This window comes from Colias philodice, chromosome 1, assembly GCF_061535455.1.
Source record: "Colias philodice isolate Cphi_HAF_F1 chromosome 1, ilColPhil1 Martin Lab GWU primary, whole genome shotgun sequence".
Taxonomy (NCBI): Eukaryota; Metazoa; Arthropoda; class Insecta; order Lepidoptera; family Pieridae; genus Colias; species Colias philodice.
In genome coordinates, this window is record NC_143086.1 from 10746250 (window position 1) to 10768256 (window position 22007).

General features: G+C 34.0%; 2 protein-coding genes and 1 long non-coding RNA gene across 5 annotated transcripts in view; all 3 read left to right on the plus strand.

The window, feature by feature from the left end:
* LOC149491327 (uncharacterized) overlaps positions 1-22007 on the plus strand; it is a 149394-nt gene that overhangs the window by 95797 nt on the left and 31590 nt on the right. The window lies entirely within an intron of this gene.
* The window catches only part of Nca (neurocalcin homolog), an 83586-nt gene that overhangs the window by 37020 nt on the left and 24559 nt on the right, over positions 1-22007 (plus strand). The gene's annotated exons all lie outside the window — the stretch shown is intronic.
* Positions 4445-22007, plus strand: part of LOC149491331 (neuronal calcium sensor 2) — a 39655-nt gene continuing 22092 nt past the window's right edge. Inside the window, exon 1 of the mRNA XM_089698426.1 lies at positions 4445-5197. The gene's annotated coding sequence lies outside the window, so the exon portion shown is untranslated. The remainder of the gene's footprint in view (positions 5198-22007) is intronic.

A 22007-nucleotide genomic window follows, 5' to 3' on the forward strand; every position in this document is an offset into this window, starting at 1 on the left:
CCTCTAGCGGACAAAACATACAGAGTAAAAAAATAAAGTTAAGATAAATATGCAGTGTTTGGTATCATTTGAAAGAGCTTTACTTGTACATTTTGAATATGTATATATTACTAGCATTTGCTTGTGACTTTACCTGTATTCATGGACTGATTGCATATAATTCACATCTTTTCGTTCATAGCTTTTTTATTAGTTCATCAATTTAACGGAGTCCATTCCACCTGACTCCGACTTTCCAAGGTGATAATTAACCACCTCGAGCTTCTTAATATTAATGTATATTTATATTTTATTATAAAAATATAAAGCAAACATTTCGTTATATGGATTTTTTTCTTTTTCAGATTTTTCCCCTTTGAACCAACGAAAATGTACGGCACATGAAAAAATATTATCTATGTATAAAATACTTTAAAAATAAATTTATTTCGTGTTGTGTCAAATGACCCCCTGGAGTGGGGAAAGAGAGGGGATTACAGCTCTCGATTTTTTCCCCTTGTCCCCATGATTTTTGTACGGCGTTGCGGAATAATGGATTAAAAGCAGTATAGCAATAGTATGACACAGATGCCGTACATGGTCAAATGACCAAATTTACCCCCGGTAACTCTCGGAAATTAAATAAAAATTCCGACTTGGTGGACCACCATTTTTGTACGGCACTGAGCGGTTTCTTATTATTTTTAATGGATCTATCGATGGTTAAGAATGCCGTACAAAAATATATGACCAAAATTTACCGAGTCTACCTGTACTTTTCAATTCTCATCTGCACTCAGTTGGACAGCTTACAAGTGACGGCATAGTGATGAATCTTATTATTTTTTGCTCTGCTATCGTTCTAGATATGTCCCCTGCTGGTTCATTTGACCCATATTTTTGTCCTATGCGGGCTTGTAGTCTATTACATTATAAAAATTTTTGCTTAATAGCCACATATAAAGTTTTGTCTTAAACTGTTTTGCGTCAAATTTCTTTAAATCGTCTGGAATATTATATACATAATACATACATTGAAATGGATCCAACAACTTCATTCCAACTATTTTTTTCCCTTCCGCAAGGTCTTCGTTAAGGTTTTTAGGGAGTATAACGGCATCGCTGCTACGCAATATTTTGGTATGCTGAACAAATCCAATAGGTACTCAGCACAATTCATACCACTCATACTCACTTTGTGATTTTGTATTTTGATTCGTGTGCTTTTTTTTGTTTAGACATTTGTGTTTGTGTTGAATACATCCTAATAATCCATCCGTCTTATTGAAGTGGCGAACTAATAAATATAAAGGTATTTTTTCTCTAAATCGATTTAACTTTTTTGCTCTGTATCTTCCTATTTTTATCAAAGTCACAATTAATGGAAAAAACCTTCTTCCTTTAATATGATAAATGGAATTACATATATGTCATGATTTCTCAATAAACTAAAATCAACCTGATAAGCAAGGAAATAAAAACCGGCCAAGTGCGAGTCGGACTCGCGCACCGAGGGTTCCGTACAAACCTGCAATTTTTTTTTCACGGGTTAAAGGCAATTAGATCTAAGTATTTGATATGAATTTCAATTTAATACCTCTACGGCCTACGCGTTTATGAGGAAATGGGTAGTAAGTTTAAAATTATTAAAAAAATATATATTATGTGATGTAACTAAATATTTATAGTTTTCGTAATTTTTCCTTTATCTATGCTATAAGACGTTGCTTCGTACCAAATTTCAAGATTCTGAGTTCACGGGAAGCACCCTGTAGGTTTTGATTCCCTTGCAAGTGTCGAAAATTTGCGGCATAAACGGCTGTATCTTTTGATTGCGTTGGCTTAGAAGTTTGATTTTTTCACAGCTTCAAGGGACAGTAGACCTGAGTAATTGATATAAGTTTCAGCTTCATACCTCCACGCGTTCCTGAGAAAAAGGGTCTTGACAGACGGACGGACGGACGGACGGACAGACGGAGGACAACAAAGTGATCCTATAAGGGTTCCGTTTTTTCCTTTTGAGGTACGGAACCCTAAAAAGATGTGATGATGGCATTTCTTTTTATTTTATTGTATCATAAGTATATTTAAATCGATAGAATCCCTAACTGTACAATTTCTAAAGTACACTCCTTGTGAATTTTTAAATCTTATTAGATAGACTTATGGAGCACTTACTTTCTACGTCGAACGATGAAATAGCATTCGTATAGAGAGACGATACAATATTTCCATGAAATCTTTTAAGTAAGTACTTTTTAATGGAAATTTAAACAAAAATGTTTGTCTTATATTTATTAAGCTATTAGCGATTTTTATAATTGAAAAGGTATTTATAATATTATTCAGCAATGTCTAAGATCATAAAGTCTTATTTGCGTCGAAATCGGGTTCTTGTAGTCCGGTCACGTAACGGGTTGATTGACTCGGTTTACTCATGGAGGGAATCTCTGTAGAAAAGAACAGGCATGGAAGCATTTTGAATGTGTATTTTGCATTTACTGATTACGAGAATTTGTAACCAATGAAGCCTTTAGTTATTGTCTTTGGCGCTTTAGATGTTATCTTGATAGAAACTTGCTTGAGTTTCTTAAATTTCTAAAAGGCACACAGTCATCATTTCTGACATTTCATTTCCATATCACTAGGTACTAAGCAAAGGTCGCGGAAGAATTCCAACAAATACCCGCGGCCCCATCATTAAAGCGGCTCGACGGAACACAGTGGGGTTTTAGTCGGTAAGAATCCGACATAACCCACGGCTCCTTCCCCGGGGGCCGTGGGTATCTTTGGAAGATTTCCCCACTATAAAAAAAAAAAAAAAAGGTACTAAGCAAAGGCCTACACGAGAAAATGATCTTTTTTTAAATTTATAAATGTCTTCAACTCATTGATATCATATTCCGATACAAAATTTATTGATTCCGAAGCTGCGTGCTAAAATGACTTCGTGTTCGGTCGTTATAAATGTCAAAAATAGTTTTATATCGTCGAAGATTACATTTTTATTTCCAAGCAATGCACATACATATAATATAGTTAAACGCGAACTACGTGATCACTTCTATGTTTATCAATGATATATCTCAGACTTTCAATGTTTTTTTTAAATCGACTTTTTATTTTATGTATTAAATCGTTTATATTATTTTAACGTATGTAGTTACATATATGTATGTAGTTACATATATGTAACTACATATATAATGTATATAACGTTTTCAATAGCAATAATATTTTTAAATATAAGAAACATTTATTGCACCCAAATGGTAAATGCGCTTAATTCAATTAATTTGTGGATGTAGGAAACTTTAAATGTCTGCGTTGTTAGTTTTATTCGTTTTGGGCGTTATCCATCCATACGTAGACCGTATGCTAGATAAATCAATACTTTACTTGCTCTCGTTCAGATGTCAATTCAATGTTTATTGCAGTGTAAACATATTTGTTACATAAAATTATTTAGTGCCTGTAAAATTGGTGCATACACAATAGTGTTACTACTTATAGTCGAGCCAATTTAATAGGCAACATTTGACGTCTATCAATTTTATCTTCGAAGAGAGGTAACCTGCTTAAAAACATCGATTAAAGTGAATTAATCGATACGGATTTGAAACATTTGTCAATCGAATTTATTAATTTATGATGATTTTTATTCACAAGTAATCAATGCATTCGATTCTAGATGTCAGATTTCGATTTTTAGAGTAACGTCTCTGGTATTTAAAAAGAAAAAAGGTTTATTGACACAAAATTGTAGCGACGTCAGTTCTTCAATTCAGAAATTGTTTATTATGTTTAGAATGGTTTATCAGTAAAATGAAATCTTAAAATTACTTGTATCGGTCATTATTATTATAAATATGTGATCGTAATTGAAAAAAGTTAAGCAAATGTGCAGTTCTAACAAAACGAAATATGTATCATGTTATTCTATGTTGTCGTTACTAGGTTACGTTGTTGAATTTTGTTGAACTGTCAAATGTTGCCTATTAAAATGGCTCTACTATAACTGATAAATTTTGATATCCAAAAGTATAAATACATATAATAAAAATGTTTTTTTTCCATCTGTGACGCAGTTTCTATATAAACGAACGAGTACGAGACTATGAGCCAATGTACCTACTAACACTAAAAGCTTATTTTAGTGGTGGAAAATAAAACAGGTTTATCGTTCGTATAAAACGCTGACTAAAATAAATTCAATTATAAAATCAAACTCTCATTTGCTTTCGAACAAATATGCTTAGTTTATTCAAAGCGAATTTAATATTTCTATATTCGATTAGGGTTGAAATGTATTTTACTTCTATATTTCAATCGTAAATTACATCAGCCGGAGCACCAATTTGCCGCAAAGGTAAAACATGAAGCAAGTTCGTGTAATATTAAGTTTACCACGTCGTCGTCATAAGGGCGAATATCGATTGCCATTGTTTTGACGGTTCCGTTGTCAAGTTTTTATTATGCTCGAATTAGGTTTTAGCTTTTGTTGGCAGTTGCATGTAATGCCTACAATCGATATATTTAAAGAGGTTGACTCGTGTAGTGAAGTGTTGTGGAGGTCGCGACTGTGCGTGCCGATGATCGATGGTGTTGCGTGCGTCTTAGCCGGTGGTAAGGCCGCGCGTACGGTGCGGCTTCTTAGCGACCCTCGTCGTCGGCGGAAACGCGGCGTGCCTTCGCTTTGTTCCTCACGGTCCGTCGCCTCCACCTCCGCCGCTCTCCGCCGCGCCTACGCCCCAATGCGCATGCTCCGAAAGATTCATGCGACTCCCCCTACGTCATGATTTAAAATGATATGCAGAGCGGAGGAGCGTCATTTCGGCCGCCGCTTCGTCACTGGCAAGTAATTTGTCGAGGTGTCCCTGGGAATAGGTCTTCCGCGGTTCTTGCCGTCTCCCGAGCCACTTGTCGATTGGTCCGCCGGTCGTGCTCAGTACGTTTCGAAGAGAGCGCGCGTTAGTCCCAGTATCGATCTGAATATTACGTGTGGTCGTTCGTGCACGACGTTCTCTCGGGATATTCGCCTAACGGTCGCCGTCGGCGCCGGCCTTGCTGTGCTGTTTACGCGCCGTGTAACTTATTTTATTCGATCATGCTCGCGCTTGCCAATTAGAGACGTGATATAAGGTACTCTGTGAGCTCCGAGCGCTTATTCAGGGGTCCACTCGAATATTTCATTGATTCAAGCGAAGAAGAAATTTAGGTAAGTATTTTAATAAAATAAATTTGATGTCGCCTTGCATTTATTTACATAGCTTATTAAGCGAATGTTTTTAACATTTTTATATGTAAATTAATAATTGTATAAATTACGAAGTATAATGAAAGGTTTACGCACTTCGGTACGTAAAATATTTCTATTGAGAGTTAGTGAGCCATCTGGTATATTATTCTAAAGTTAGATTGTAAAATCGTAAACCGCAACAATCACCTACGTTTGCGTCAAAATCATATGCGTATAAAATGAGCCTTTATTAAGTGTTAAAAACATTTCAGCGGTTAAATAATTCCGTAGTCACGTGATTTAGTATTTCTTATTGTTTTTACTGCGCATGTCTTGAGGATTTATTGTTCTTTCGCTCCTAAGCTTCCCAAATTTGTGAAGAAATAAATTAAGGTTCGAATTATTTAAGAGTGTACATACCTATTATATTTAACAGATTTAAGTAATGAGTATGTAAAACATTGTTTTACATTAGCTTTGAAGTATCCCCGCGACATATTAATAAATTTTAATGAGGCGTCTTGTAAAAATTAGCTAACAACATTTTTGGTCGGCAACAATGAAATAAGATAAAATTAAAAGTATTATCAAAATTCATGGATCAAAAACTGCTTAGCAGCCTTTTTACGAGTACCAACTTTCAAAAGAAAAATAGCCAATTGTGTAAAAAAGTTATTTGTGAAACTGTATAATGTTTCACTGTTCTTTTCTTTGGCTGTCTAAAAGTGTATCAGAAAAATAAGTATGTTCAAAATGTATTAAAGACAAACCCTGGATAAAAAAATGGAAAATATGCTGAAGCGATTATTTAATTAAGGGTGTCGGTGACTTTATACTTTGTATGTTTAAAATAAAACACGTCGTGTAAACGATGAGTAGGATTAATATTTAAAAAAATAAATGAATCGTTCAGTTCAGAAAACATTTTATTTTAATTAAAACTGGGGTGGTGAATGCAAACGAATGTAATAACGCAAGTTAAGTACAAACACATACGCGGATTACAGGATTATACGACTTAATGCCAATCATACAACTGGGAGAACGAGCGGCGTCTAGGCGATTTAATGTATTTCTCTTTTACTTCGTTTCATTACAGACGACAACAATTCATAAGACGTATATAGCATTATATTTCTATTGTAAGACCCATCTATTGTAACCGCTCACGAAATCAAATGAATGAGTTCAAAACTTAACACGGTACTAATTTAATCATCATATCAGATAACTAGCGTAATACAGTTTTGCGCAGTAAGACTAGTTTCAACTTAGTTACCATATATCAATTCCATGCATTTAACGGAAACTTTCAAGTTTCAATGGACAGTTTGCGACCTTAAGCAAATACTTTGAAGTCTTTCTGCAATAATACAATTTCCAGGTACTGTAAATGTGTTTTCATATAAAGTTATTGTTTGAATTACCTAACAAGTTGAGAAGATCAAGTTTTCTCCGATTTATTTCATTTATATTTGCCGATGAGCACCATGAGATGAGTTCCAAACATGCCAGTAGGTACCTACTTAATGTTACGACACAATAGATAAAATTTAATTTGAATACAGTTATAAAAGAGGTCTTTATAAGTACCTATACTAAGTAATAAGTACACTTTTGTTTGAAACATGTTTATTATATTATGAACATATAGACCGGGAGATACTGACACAAAATTTCGAGTCATTTGTAACAAGGATGGCGGTTCTACAGGGGTCTTAGTACGCAATGACAAAAAGAAAAACGATGGTGTGAACGCTGGTACCGGTGGCTTAGTCGCGTGGGCGTTTGTCGAACTCGTCGGAAAAATAGCGAAAGTCAAACGATTTGTAACACAAAAATTTTAGAATTTACCGATAGCCCATAAAAAAGAAGTAGGCGGTAGTGTCATGCCATACTTTTCCGGTGTGACTTACAGCCCGCCATACCGACGCGAATATGTTGATTTAAATAAAACAATTATTCAACCATTTGTACCAGGCTAACTTTTGCACAGGTAACTATCGTCGTGCAGCCATTTACGAAAATCGCCATGCCATACTTTTCGGACGATTCCAAATGGTCGCCATACCGCCGAAAATCTGCAAAAAATTTTTATTTCGCCAAAATTTTTGTACCAGTATTGCATTTGGATTTTTGGAGAGTATTTGATAAAATGTGACCATTATTATATTTGCCATACTTCTAGTAGGGGGAAAAAGTGCTGTCATACTTGAAAACTTAATTTATTATTAATTTATATAAGTGAAGATTTCCAACACATAGATCTTTGAAATTTTGTATTTATATTTGTTGATCCTCAAACTTACAGGAAAAATAAGTGCCATACTGTTACAAATCGTTTGACTTTCGCTATTTTCCGACGAGTTCGACTAACGCCCACGCGACTAAGCCGCCGGTACCAGCGTTCACACCATCGTTTTTCTTTTTGTCATTGCGTACTAAGACCCCTGTAGAACCGCCATCCTGTTACAAATGACTCGAAATTTTGTGTCAGTATCTCCCGGTCTAATACCTTTGTATAATAAGATTAAATGTTTTAATAGAATTGACGCAACATTTAATATTTGTTTTTCATTTATACAATTCTGTTTTGTAGGTATCTAATGTATTATTCTGAAAACAAAAACATATTAAGAATATAAGCTCTTGGTGAAAGGAAGTTTCTTCCATTGAAATAAAATGTTTCACAACGGTAAAAAAGTTACTTATCAAACATTTTCTGGCTTCCTATTCGTTGAGGTTTGAAAGAAATTATAAACAAATACAATTTCGCAATTACTGTATTGCGTAATGAACAAGAAGGAACAAGCTTTTGATTTTAAAATCTTATTTTGATCGATGCGATCGCTGATATCGATTTATATGAAATATGTTGTGCCTATAAATTAGCCAATATCCTTTGAAATATTTTACTGAATTCTCTAAATATAACCTTTCTAAATATCACCTACCGCAAGATGAACGACCGACCTTCGGCAATGACCAAAATTCCAAATGAAAAAAAAAACGATTGCAGTTTTGTAATGAGTTCCGTTTTTTTGTGCGGATAGTCATTAAAATTCTGAAATGTGTGAGTCAAACAAGCTTCGGCACGACATTACCACAAAAAACTGGCGTGAAATAGCCATTTTTTGTTGCAACGTAACAGAGTAGCATGCGAATGCTACTCTGTTCTGTTTAGAACTGGAGTCCCGTATCCCTTCCTTTCCCATCCCAATACTTTCCTTATCCTATCAAATTCTTTCGTTAAACATCAAGAGTTGGGAATCCGTTCGCAGAGGCGTACCTCTGCAAAGGTTCATGATGGTTAGCGCCTACCATTATGTGACTATAACATAAATAAAAAACCGGCCAAGTGCGAGTCAGATTCGCGCACAAAGGGTTCCGTACTATAGGGATCCCCCTTAATATATATATATTTTTTTAATTTCTAGTATTTGTTGTTATAACGGCATCAGAAATATGTACATCATTTGTGAAAATTTCAGCTTTCTAGCTATCACGGTTTATGAGATACAGCCTGGAGGTGGAGACAGACAGACATCGAAGTCTCAGCAATAGGGTCCCGTTTTACTCTTTTGGTACGGAACCCTAAAAAATAGTTTTCTCTACCTGTTAACGGATGAAGTAAAAACCGTTTCAGAATTTTCATTTAAAAATACGTAGGTATTTACCTTTCACATAATATTATTTCAACGAACTTGCGCCAAAGTGTTCTTATCTCCGGATAATCCGTCGAACCACGTAATTAAAACTACCATAATTCTCGTTTTACACAATAAACAACTGAAGTGTATAATTTAATAAAGAAAAGGCGTAATAACGATACTCAATATTTTACAATGCAATAATTGAATACAATATGGTGATGAGATCAGTTGAAGATTGAAAACGAAGTAATAAGATATCTATTCCAATAAGCCGTAGCCCGTATTGCATCCGAGATTAAGAGCTAGCGCGCACGAGCAACTTTGTCTCCGCAACTATTTTGTCTCTCCACCCATGGGCTAGTATGACGGTGCGCGCACGTAGCGACGCAACACCCCATACACATTGATGGGAGAGACAAAATAGTTGCGGAGACAAAGTTGCTCGTGCGCGCTAGCTCTAAAATTTGTGGAAATGCAAATCTAACTTCGAATATAATAGAATGAACATACATATTTAGTTTTTTGTATGGGCGTAATACTCTTTACTTTAGAGTCCAATTCAATTTTTTATTTAGATCGAACATTATTCAGAGCAAAATTTTTCATTAGGATTAAAATTGAAACCTCATATCATATGCGGATTGTTGGATTACATTATAGGAGGATTATATTATCATCTTTTAGTTATAAAAAGGAGTCTTGTTCGATTTTATTGCTTCTTCTCTAACTAAAAAGTACGAAAATGGTCAGGCAAAGCCGAAGAATTTAGCTAGTACTACATACCTATAGATATAAGATGCCTTATTTATGAGTTACAATTACCTATATTGACTAATAAAATAAAATTAGTTCAGCTCAATCAACATAGATACTCACTTTTTTATCTAAGTACAAAAAAGAAAGATAAAAAATATACCTATCTTTAAGTCGCCTTAACCAAGTAGGGAAACAAATCCTCTCAAAAGCCGTTTTACTTTTTCATTTAATGTTCCCAAAGGCTCATCCTCCATCCATATTAATATTATAAATGCGAAAGTAACTCTGTCTGTCTTTCTGTTACTCAATCACACCTAAACTACTGAACCAATTTGCATGAAATTTGGTATGGAGATATTTTGATACCCGAAAGGACATAGGCTACCTTTTATTGCGAAATATGTACCACGGGCGAAGCCGGGGCGGACCTCTAGTAACTTTATAAAATGATCACAGTTTTTGTCACGAAACAGTCTTGTGGACATTTATCTTTATTGCATTGTGCGGTAAAACCAAAGTATTTTCACGTCGCGTCGCTATTCGTTAGTTACAAGAAATTGTTTGCGGTCCTAATAGCTCTATACTGCAGAGTGTGGGTGGACGGAAACTAATTAATAAATTACTGCCTTATTATATATATTAACTGCGATGCAGAAAAAGGAAACTATAATTATATAATTCCGTGTTCAAGGAAGAATAGAGTGTTTTTACCTTCGATTCGTCTTCGTATTTTATACGATTTTCTCTGTGACCTTTTCTGAAACATGGCCCTGTATGTAATAAGAAAAATTGTTGGATAAATGTCTATTCTATGGGTCATTCTACTAACGTATATATTGATTATTAAATTCACCCTGATTTATTTGTTACTTTATCATAATTTCAAATATTTTTTTTTGGTTTCGAATAGTCGACAGTTCATTAAGAAGTTTTTGTTCTTAACAATTGTATTCGAGAATTGTAAGTGTACAAAGAAAAGACGAATTTATACATTATTTTTGAGATACATAGAGCTTTGTGAGCCATAATCAAATGTCGTCAAAATGAGATGCAAATAAATATTTGTTAGCCGTGTAGTGAAAATATCGCTATCAAGTCACGATTACGTAATATTGCGATCGTCTCGTCTACGCAAATAGATATATTGTCGGTGTTCTCTCAATTTATTTTGATTGACATTCATTCGATTTTTAGATTTACACAATTCGTTAAAATTATTTTATACAGTTTTTGTTTTTCGATCAGAGCACAACAAAGGTTTATGTAATAAGATTTCATTTCGGTATCATCATTCGAGGGATTAAATTAGACTATCATTTTCCGGGGCAATAAATAAGAAAATGCGACAGAATATAGAGCTGTACTTTCTGCAACTTTTAAGCTACTATTTGGCATAACCAAATGAAAGGGAATAGGTAAGTTTATTGACGAAGGTTATGACTTATAATCCGAAAGCTTAAATTCTTTTCAGATATAGCGATTTTGAATGCTATTCATTCGAAATCAAAATTCAAAAGTTTAGTGTTATTATGTAAACCAAGAGGAACTTTTAGCAAAATATATAATGAGTTAGTTTTTAATCTACCCACTCTAAACTTTTGAAATGAATTTTGAAACTATAGGTACCTAATTGCTTAACAATTAGGTACCTATAGCAACCATCTCCTACGAATGTGTTTTTCTGACATCGGCCGAAATGGATATTATTGAAGAGCGCTTAATTTTTGTTTGAATTATTCGATTAAAAGTAAACTTAAGTATCGTTTAATGTAAATTTCACCATTTTTAATGAGTGTTGCTCACAAGGCGTATAAAAATATTTAAGTACCCAGTTCGCAATAGCAATTCATAAAAAGTAAAAACTATGTAGTAGGTAATAAAGCCAATAAAGTTATATGAACTCGAGTCTCGACTTACTGCAATAACAAGAAGTCGAGATCCGACTGATTAAAAGTTAATGCAAAAATGGAAAATTTATTGATAGAAAAATTTAAATGAAAGAGAACGATTCATCTGCATAGAAAAACTGAAGGTACAATTTGTACGGAATTGTTTGATCTGCAATTCGCAATAAGTATTTTTTATTGCGAATACCTGCAAGTAAAACAATTTGATTTTGTCGTTTACGAAATTTTTTATCAAAATAGCTGTTCGCCATTAACTCCCAAAACCACTTTATGGCCTGAAATTATTCACCGCGATTATATTCTTACACAATGTCATTAAATTTTCGGTATAAGGTGTCGTCAATTTTGTATGGTCTATAATTAATTATTGCTTGCGTTTTAATGTTTTTGTCGCTTTTGTCCTGATTACCACAAACGTTCCGTCAATATTTATTACTAGCTGCTCCACGCGGTTTCACCCCCGTTGCTCCACTCCTGTTGCCCGTAGCGTGATGAAATATATCCTATAACCTTCCTCGATAAATGGGCTATCTAACACCGAAAGAATTTTTCAAATCGGACCAGTAGTTCCCGAGATTAGTGCGTTCAAACAAACAAACAAACAAACAAACAAACAAACTCTTCAGCTTTATAATATTAGTATAGATTTGCACTTTACAGACCTTTACGAATTTATACTCTTGGGTTGATTGGTATTATAGGTATTCTTGATTGGTATTATATATTCTAATAATTGAAGTTGTATTTTATATTTTTTATTAGATCACTGCTCTAAAGATATAAAACGATCTTTTTAAAAAATATAACGCAGTAAAACTTGTCCATACATAAAATCTGTAAGTAATAAAAAAATTTAAGCTTTGCCGTTGAGAATTGTCCTTTGAACGCGCCCTAAGCCTTATTTGCTTTCTCTAGTATGAATGGAACTTTTATAATACTTAGTCAAGTATGTTTAGAGAGAGATTCCCGTGCAGAATATTGTCCTATTTGTTTGTATAATAGCGTCTCTGAAAATAAACTACGGAAGATGTGAATATATTTTTCTCCTACTTCATCTTTTCTTATATTTTTGATCATTATTTTACCTTTTGACCGCAATGTAAGGAAAATAAAGAAGAATACTTCTATTGAGATATTTATTCTTTTGTAAGAGAGTAGGTACCTAATAAAATATAGAATTTGGGCGGATGATAATTGCGATCGTCGTTGATATTATAATGCCGGAACAAATTAATAGTTAAAGAGATTGGTTCAAATGAATCCTAAGGCAGTTCATCTGATCGTGATTCCCTATTCCGATAAGATATTGAATTAAACATGTTATACGGTTTCCCGTCAATATTATTTAGTATCAGGCGGCTTCCAGTCTTCCACGTGACTTTTTAATGCATCTAGAAAGGCCTTACCGTCTGATTGTTTGTCTGAATCAGTATAATTAACTATTATATAAGATATCAATTTAAATGTATTACCATTAAATTGTAAAATAATCTATAATTAAAACACAAGTCTAATTTCTTAATTTAACTATATATCTAAATCGTTATCACTTATTCCTTTAAAGCATAAGTAACAATAGTACTTATACTTAAATATTGAGAACTATTGATTTAGTTTATTTTTAAATCTTACGTGTACTGCACTCATAAATGAAAAAGTTTTTAATTAAATTTATGGCTGTGCTATATATAGGTACCTAGCAGTTACTTGTTTTGTTGTCGTTTTGAATGTACAATGTACACGATCATTATATTTTAGTTGTTAGCAAGCGCTGCTGCTGACATTTGGAAGTATGTTATTATACATGTAAAGCACTAAACAATACACCCCGTCAGCCAGTGTTTAATTACTGACCCAAAACTTTAAAATAATACCACATTTTTATGCAAATGTATTGCTTATTTTTTGCGTTTATTCTATCCGTGAAAATGATATATTTATAGACTGTATTTATCACATACGTGATACGCCTATGAAGTGTTTCTTTTTTTACTTATGTAATCATACGATCACCGAATAAATTTACTTTTATTTTTATATTTTTAATCACTTTAACCGAAAAAGTCAAAAAGTAAGTAACGATTTTCATGTCTATGTCTCCTTTAAACATTCGGTACCTTTGCTTTGTTATCAACATTTAGATGCGTTGGATATGATAAAAATAACTTTTGAATCGGGAAATGCGGTCAGTAAATTTTATTTAAATACACTTTCCAAGCGGACTTCTAAGTTGACGTCAAATGTTATTACTCCAAAGGCATTTAAGTAAATTTAATAAGACTGGGATTTCAATTCTTTTCTTATTTGAAAATTTATCTCTGTTAGTTTTTAATTTATTGCATTGAGTTTTGTTTTACTATGTACATTTTTAGCGTGTTTTTGTCTCTTGTTTTAAAAGGAAATACGCTGAAAACAACACATGAAGCAGTAGTGCTTTTCTGATTTCCTTGGATTTAAATTTCTAGAACTAAAGGCTAGGGACCTACTTATTTTCTATAAAAGAACACGTTCGTCATAGACTTTTAATTTGACCACACCCCGGACACTCCATACAAACATACATTTTTGACTAGCGTAAAAAAAAATTCGCGTTTTTCTGATGAAATACATCCGTAAACAGCATAATATCTAACCATTTTCTACGAAAAACGATAATCACAAATCCAAAATAATAAAATTACTTTAAGTCAAATTGATTAATGTTGTCAATCTTCGTTGCGTATCGTCCCTGTAGAAAAATGTGGACCATTTTTACACTGATCGTGCGGGGTGCGGTAAGTGTTTAATTTTGGCGGGAGGCGGAGAGTGTCCGTTCTGTAGCGTTTAGCTACTATTATGTATTCTGTGATTTGACATCATTTATTTACTTATTTTTAACCCGTCCCTAACCCCAACGGCACTGCATTTAAGTTAATAGACGTAGGTAACGCAATATTATAAGTATAATTTACATTAGTCTACAATACAGTTAATAATGCTATTACATATATGATTAATGATAAGATATCTATATAAACAGATCAATTTTTATTTATATGAACAAATATAAATAAGCATTATCCAAAGTCAGACAATTATTAGCCGACATTCGAGGTGGCTTTTTAAGGTCGTAAAACAATAGACTAATGACGTAATTACATAGGTACTTGCATTGGTAACACGACATCGGTTAATTGACCCCCAGTTATCGACAAGATTGACTTACGATTATCGCCCTACGTTTACTCTATGTGATTAGTTACTTGCACACACTCATGGATGCATTGGTTGAACGAGCAAATATTGATGCAGCGTTTGTTTGAAATTGTTTGTTGTCAATATTAATGTTAGTAGTCACGCGTGCGTTTTTTTACTAGAGTAACAAGTTATTGTCTCTAAAACAGTTTGCCATGTGTTGTAGAATTTCACATCATGAATAATGAACGTTGTTCTAAACGCCTAGATGTTAATCTCGGCGTTTGGAACATTAATGTCACGCTGGTAACTTCGTATTGCTGACTGTGAAGTTTTAGCGCTATAAAGTATTTCTATCATAAAGTTGGCGAGTTGTGGTTATGACGTAGGTAAGTACTTTTTCTTCTCGCTCGGCAAAGTTTCATTCTCAACACGGGAAGTAAGACGGAAGTGATAACGGCGTCTATGAGATGGGTGGGAACTGGGAAGTGAAGATGGCTTTAAAAATCAAATTCTTGTGTGATTGGTTAAATTTCAGTAGTCTTCCAAGGTGCTCTATAGTTTAATATTACCTAGTCCGTATTAAGAACCTATATACTGTCGCAATGTACCTGTGTAAGCGTGTCCTATCTCTATCTTAAAATTGCAACGACATTGTAGCAAATTTAAAATAATTGAGTCTCCTAGTCATGAATATCTAATACAAAATGGTCTTCTTTCTCTTGGATAACAAGCAAACTAATTGCGTTGTTTTTTATTAGGTATTGTAAATGTCCGTGATGAAACTAGAAGAACGACCAATTACGGCGTTCATTTAGCAGAGGTCTTGAAAGCATTTTTTGTTGTTAGACTAATGGGTACAATTTGATAAATATTGTAAATCAGTCTTGAAATTCTTTTAATAAAGGAGAATATTAAAATTTCTTATAATAAAAAAGTTATAATAGGTATTATAAGACGTAGGTATACTGGAAATGTATTGATCGTGACAGACTATAACAAAGTGTATACTTATTAATTAACATATTAGCCTATGACGTTGATGCCAAATATTTATTAGCGTGGAGCGGATCTTTATCTCGACGTGTAAATTTTATTGTTTTTCGTGAAAATACCGTATATATGAAAGACTAGATGTTTTCCACGTGAATACTTTTTGTAGGGTCGATGAAAACAATCCCGGGACCCTTTCTTAAGTACCATTAGAAAGAAGCTGTTGTAACGTTCTAGCTATTGCCACCGTGTGTAACTTTTTATTCTTATTGCGAGAAATCCTACTTTCGTGAATATAATATGTTCTTTTTATACCAATGAATCAACTTTTAATCAAAATAATCATGAAAAACTTTGGCGTAAATATGTTTGTTAAAATACAATACAGTAGGTACCTAAACGCAATGCAGTTCATGTATTCTATTAATACATATACATAATTCTTGCATAATTCCCTTCCGCGTCTCATAATTGACATAAATGTTTAGCGAGATTGTGGTATGAATTTGTCTGTATATTGGAATATTACCTGAATACATTTCTACTAAATTAATTTTCATTACATTACCAACGAACAAATATACATTAGCTAATGAGCACTGGACTATAATTTTGTATAATCCAACCTGCCGACATAAAATTATTGTTTCAATTATTTGTATTGAATGTAACACGGATTATTACTTCAATTCCGATGAAAACGATAAAAATAAATGTAAATAAAGTGGATGAGAATGTCTCGTACGCGTTCTGTATCGTGGGGGTATTATATCGACGTCGGAAGTGTGCACTAGTTATTGAAGAGGAAACCTTAGATATCAGCTCGAGCAGTTTCGAATTGTGATTGAACTTCTTTGTTTGCTGTGCAATGTGCTCGAACATCGCCTCTAGTCATGAAAATGTTTTATATCTTATTTGCGGGCGAGAGTTCAACGATGGCTTTCACAATATGGCTCAATGTATTATGGTTAGACTTATTGTATTGGGGATTACTAGGTCTTAGCGGATGTGATATGTGGATTGCGTATTACGTTTTATAAACATTTGGTAAATTTCAAAATCGAGTAGATTTTCGGATAACGGAGAGCATTGTTATTTTTTTTTTGTTTATGTTTTAAACAATTTTACCAATTTTCAGCTGTATGTAAATAATTACTTTAAAGTTATAGCACATGGATATATGAGTGCGATGTCGAGAAATAATTACATAATTATAAGGACAGCTAAATCTATTTTTCCGTATCTGATACTTTACATACTTACTACATCTATCACTTCTTGTTATCTTTTCCTAAAAATCGGTAGAGCAATATATTTCGTATCTTTGTTTCGCTCCATTCACATTGAATGTATGCTTATCAACTTCACTATCTCGAAACTACTTCGCTTAATTAAAAATTGTTTCTTTGTTGCTTTTGCGAGAAAACAACACATATAAACGAAGTTGCGGACCGTTGAAGCGGTTATTTTGTGCAGCTCATGCATCTAACAGAAACAGAATTTCATTGCACACAATTGTATGAATTCTTAACGTTCTATGAAAAAGCTGTATAATAGTTCAGGATCCATCGCCCATTTTTGCAAGTGATTACTATCAAGCAAATTTTCCGTGAGTAGCTTTATTTTGATGAGACGACCAATAATTTCATGTACGAAACTCTCGATTGTGGTAGCTAACAGAGGTAACTAGGATACAACTTAGGGCCAGCAGTTCAGCATGGTCAAATACCTACAGATAAGATACCTACGCGAAGGTGGTAACTCGTGAGGCAGAAGGCTAAACACCATCTTACACTCGATTAACATGAAACAGACACGTTCATTTTTTTGTTAAGTTGGATCCAGAATCCTAATTTCTAAACATAATACATGAAACCGTAATTCAATAGGTAGCTATTCACCACCTACTTAAGACCAAAAGAAAATAAATATTGTCGATTTGCTTTTAGAGAGAAATTTGTTTAGTGCTTAATTTTCTGTTTTAAATTAAACACGAAAACGAACTTTTAGAATACTCAAAATATAGTATCAATGTTAATAATTCCATAACTGAGTTTAGTGTAGCTGGACACATAGTTGCACAAAATAATCCTTCTGAGCAAAGTAAATTGAGTAAAGTGTGTAGCAGTAAACTAAAATGAAAAGACTAAGAGACGGGGATCGCTTGAAATAATCTTCTTATTATCTTTTGCTAAGTTCATTTAATAGAGTTAACACAGAGCGAGTAGGTACTTTGAAATTTTAGTGAGACTAGGTACTAAGTGATTCTCCTAGTTACATTACTATAAAGCTTGTATAGTATAAAGACATGTACATACAGGATGGAAATTTTCTATGGGCCCTGGAGGGAAAGTATTCACTCGATATTCCTAATAGAGACAGCTTTGCTGAAAAGAAACATTCCCTTATTAGTAGTAAGTTCTATTTTTAATTTTTAGTAAGTTCGATTCCCGTTTGCTTCAGGTGAATTTTCGAAAATACAGTTCTATTTTACTTTAGAAATAAAGAAATGTTTCCTTTCAGCACATTTTTCTATCTCCAGTATTCCCAGTACTTTCCCTCCAGGGCCCATTGAAAATGTTCACCCTGTATAAGGGTTGGTAATTGTAATGCATCAGCGGCGTTTCGGTGTCACGCTATTAGTTTGTGCAATTACGTGCGGCTCAACGTTTACCATGTTACTGGTTTCCGTGTTGGTATAACGACTATAGCACATACACGTGGCTTACTAATTTATACAGCTTTGCAGTTTGCGAATATGTTTTTTCGTTTATATTAATTCTCTTACCAGCAATATTAAATAGCTATGTATAATATAAGTATCATAACATCCGACGACTGAAAGCATATAAAACCGCGCATTGCCGTTACAATTTTAGGTTGCTACGTGACTTACTTAATGATTCAGAGGAGGAAACGAAAAATGAATGTGACTATTGTTAAAAAAATAAAGACCCATGGAAAATTATTTCAATTTACCTTGTTAGATATAAATTCAAACTAAAAGAAGATACTGCTTTAATAGGTATCTCAATAAAGCTATTCAACTGATATTAATCCAGCAATATATTTTTTAGGAGTTTTCATTTTCTCGATAGAATTGCCTTGTATTTCTTAAAATATTAAGATTGTATAATTTATTCACAGTAGTAGGTATTACTGGAATACTTTGTTACTTCTGCTATTATGTCGTCTTGACCTTAACGACCTAGAGACAAAAGTTTTCCTTCTTACACAAAAGGCCATGCTAACAATTTTATAAACGCCCGCAGCCCCGCTTTGGGTCGTCCGCTGAGTTACTACAGCTACCTAGCTATTTGTGCCATAGTTCTTGCTTTTGTACGATAACGTGATCATCGTTTCTAACCCCAATTTAGGAGGCTCCGTTACATTGTAATTTGTATTACCGGCTTAATATTTGGGTGATGGCGTAAATTGCGTTTTTGTTCCAACTTTGTTGCTCGTATCTGCAACGTTTGCAATGTAAGCTTTTGTTACTGCCGGTTTATGTGTCAAGCATGTGACGATGGTAGATATTAATTCTCGGCGACATTCATGGCCGTGGTTCGAGGAAAGAACCGGCGAGCGAGCGATAGACGGTGACAAGTTATCAGGTATTACGACCTTTATTTATCCGTTTTACTGGAGGTGACACTTTATCGGTCAAGGTTTAACACGTGTTTAATATTCGAGCTCAATTTGCTCGTGATTAGCTTGCAAATTGATGGTTAACAGGGAACGCCTCAGAGAAAGGCCACCGATTTCCCGCAGAGATGTTTTATCCAATAAAATGTTCGCACTTTGTGTTACAATGTTACACATGCGCACCTTTTTCAAACGATTTCATAAATAAACACCCTTATTCTATTACGTTTTTTCGAACAATATAAAAATATACTTACTTGGAAACTTTTAGGTTAAGATTCTATGCGAAAGCTTTTATCTCAACCTATACAACAGCACGCAACATTACACAATTATGTATACAAACATCTTCCGAGTTTCATCTTATTATTATTATTGTATGCATATTACAATAATTTCAAAGTCTGATTTTATGCTATGTGTGCAAGTTTACTACAGTTTTATAAGAAATGGGTACTTTATGTTCTATAATAATTTCATGTAAATTTATTTAATAGACGCTAAGTTGCCGTGACCTGCAAGCTTAACGCTCGTTTCTAGCTTTAATCATTATTTTTGTATACGAATCAGCTTAATCACCATCCTTGTAACACTAATGAACTGTAAAAGCCTTGAATTCAACGGAACGCCAAAAAGAGAAGCGTCATTTTTGCGTTGCTAGCGCAGTAAAAGGGTTTAGAAGTCGGCTAAATAAAAGTTTTAGATTTCGCACTCTGTATTGAATGATTGCTATTTTTATTAGATTGAAAACAGACAAGTACTTATGAGACTCAAGTTTAACATTCGAGTACTCTTTGCATGGACGTGAGAGTATTGACGTAGCCCGCATAACGTCATTGCATTGCTGCAGTAATTGCATTTAAAAATGCATGTAAATGATATAATATAGTCTAAGAAACGTAAGCAAAATAGTTTTCAAATTGTTAATGATAATGCAACTTGCGTTGTACCTACTGTATTTATTGTTGAAGGTTTGTCACTGTTGGCACATTTGTGACTAGCGTAAAAAAAAATTCGCGTTTTTCTGATGAAATACATCCGTAAACAGCACAATATCTAAATTTTCTGCGAAAAACGATAATCACAAATCCAAAATAATAGAATTACTCTAAGTCAATTTGATTAATGTTGTCAATCTTCATTGCGTATCGTCCTTGCAGAAAAATGCGGACCATTTTTAGCCTGATCGTGCGGGGTGAGGAAAGTGTTAAATTTTGGCGGGAGGCGGAGAGTGTCCGTTCTGTAGCGTTTAGCTACTATTATGTATTCTGTGCCTATACCATAAAACATTGCTCTTGATAAACTCAGTTGATATCCACAATTTCCCCCATCAAAAAAGTACTGTTTGCAGATGACACCTCATTAATATTTAATGTGGATAGATATGACACAAATGTTGACGAAGTAAACTCTGCTCTTTTACGCATATCCTATTGGTTTAATGCTAATAATTTACTATTAAATACAAAAAAAAACAAATTGTGTAGAATTTATCCTCCCAAATGTAAAAAAGGTGAAAAGGAATATTATTTTAAACGGGGAGGTATTATGACCGTGGAATCGACTGTTTTTCTTGGTTTGACATTAGATGAGAAGCTTCAATGGGGGGCCCATGTTACCACCACCGCTGCTAAGCTCAGCTCAGCTGCATATGCAGTTAGAAGAATAAGGCATCTCAACGATGAAGAAACGGCTAGATTTGTTTACTTTATAGCTACTTTCATAGCATAATGTCCTATGGGATTCTGCTATGGGGCAGGGCTGCAGATATAGAAACTATATATTTTATATTACAGAAAAGAGCCATACGCTCTATATATAATTTGCGTGCTCGAGACTCAGAGACTAAGAGATCTCTCTAAGAATACTGGTATCCTTACTGTACCGTCGCAGTATATATTTAATAATATTGGTCCGGGAGCCAGCAGCAGATTTTATGACCAAGTTCCTCTCAAGCGGTAATTAGTAAAATGCATCAAAGTATAGTATTATGAAGCCTCGTGAACGTCAGCTGGAGCTCGGTTGGGGGGAAGAGCGGTTGTAGCCTCCCGTATCAGCTGACGGTTTTTCCACCAAGATACAGCCAGCTGACATATATATTTATCCACAGTTACATATAAGCTATCATCAGGTAAATTTTTGTTTGAGAGGAAATAACGGAAAATAAATTTTTCTTTAAATTTAACTTTCATGTTCGAGACACCAGCTGACGTATAATACACCATGTTGTAACCAGCTGACTATTTTTTTTCGTTGAGATATTGGGTTAGCTACAATTTGACAAATTTTTAGCTGAGAGGAAATGAATGAATGAATGTATTTTTTTTCCTATGTGCGTGGGAGGCTACAACCGCTCACCCCCCCAACCGAGCGCCAGCTGACGTTCACGAGGCTTTATAATACTATACTCTCATGCGTCTGACGAATTATCTCTTGAGAGGAAATAATGAACCAAATTTGCACCTGGCTCCCTAACCATATTTTATATGTACACAATAACGCTTACTTACACACAAAAGTAGGAGATAGACATTGTTATGACACAAGAAACAGAAATAAAATTGAAATGCCATTTTTACGGCTAGCTAAAGTTAAAAATTCATTTATGGGTCAAGGTTATACGCTTTTACAACAGAATTCCTCTTAATATTAAAGAGTTTA